The sequence below is a fragment of the Syzygium oleosum genome, unplaced genomic scaffold (assembly GCF_021117445.2).
Source record: "Syzygium oleosum isolate NSW1041296 unplaced genomic scaffold, Sole_v2.1 Sole_v2.67, whole genome shotgun sequence".
Classification (NCBI taxonomy): domain Eukaryota; kingdom Viridiplantae; phylum Streptophyta; class Magnoliopsida; order Myrtales; family Myrtaceae; genus Syzygium; species Syzygium oleosum.
In genome coordinates, this window is record NW_026607551.1 from 90,001 (window position 1) to 91,500 (window position 1,500).

The window sequence follows — 1,500 nt, forward strand, 5'->3', positions numbered from 1 at the left end:
AAGCGTTTACAGCTTCTAGATGAAGACGATTACAAGAAAATTGTATAATTTGGAAGCTCCAACATCAGGAGATCAAGTATTAGACCCAAAAGGAACCAAACTTCCTTAGAATGGGAAGGTCTCTCTTAGAATGATGTTCTGGCACTCAAAATTGGTTCTAATCAATCCCAAGCTCTAATATCTTCTAAATAAAGAAGATTACTAGTAAATTAGTTCATTTGGTTACTGGGCAACCACGAGATCAAGCATTAGACCCGAACGGAACAAACCTTCCTAGGAATGTAAATGCGCCAATCAAGAATGATGTCACGTCGCTCAACCTTGTCTCTAACCTTTCGCAAGCGCTAATAGCTTCTAAATGAAGACGATTACAAGTAAATTAGATGATTTGACAGCTCAGAAACTAGGAGATCAAGCTTTAGATCCAAAAGGAACCAAACTTCTCTGCATTGGGAAGTTCTCGTCTTAGAATGATGTTATGGCTCCCAACCTTGATTCTAATCGTTCCCAAGAACTAATAGCTTCCAAATAAATAAAATTACAAGTAAATTAGTTAATTGGCTTACTCGGCAACCACGAGATCAAGCATTAGAAACAAACGGAACCAAACGTCCTAGGAATGAAAAGGTGCCTACTAAAAATGATATCTTGTCGCTCAACCTTGCTTCTAACCTTTCGCAACCGCTAATAGCTTCGAAATGAAGACGATTACAAGAAAATTAGATGATTTACAAGCTCAGAGACTAGGAGATCAAGCATTAGAGCAAAAAAGAATCAAACTTTCTCGTAATGGAAAGGTCTCTCTTTAGAATGATGTTCTGGCACTCAACTTTGGTTCCAATCATTCCCATGCACGAATAGCTTCCAAATAAAGAAGATTACAAGTAAATTAGTTCATTTGGCTACTCGGCAACCACGAGATCAAGCATTAGACCCAAACGGAACCAAACTTTCTCGGAAAGAAAAGGTGCCCACTTAGAATAATGTTACATCTCTCAACCTAGGCTCTAACCTTTTGCAAGCGTTTACAGCTTCTAGATGAAGACGATTACAGGAAAATTAGATGATTTGGAAGCTCAGAAACCAGAAGATCAAGCACTAGACCCTAAAGGAAACAAACTTCCTTGGAATAGGAAGCTCTCTCCTTAGAATGATGTTCTGGCACTCAACCTTAGTTTGAATCAATCCCAAGCGCTAATATCTTCCAAATAAAGAAGATTACAACTAAATTAGTTCATTTGGTTACTCAGCAACCACGAGATCAAGCATTAGACCCAAACGGAACCAACCTTCGTAGGAATGAAAATGTGCCTACTAATAATGATGTCACGTCGCTCAACCTTGGTTCTAACCTTTCGTAAGCGCTAATAACTTCTAAATGAAGATGATTACAAGAAAATTAGATGAGTTGGAAGCTCAGAGACCGGGAGATCGAGCATTCGAGCCAAAAGGAATCAAACTTCCCCGGAATGGGAAGGTCTCTCTTTGGAATGATGTTCT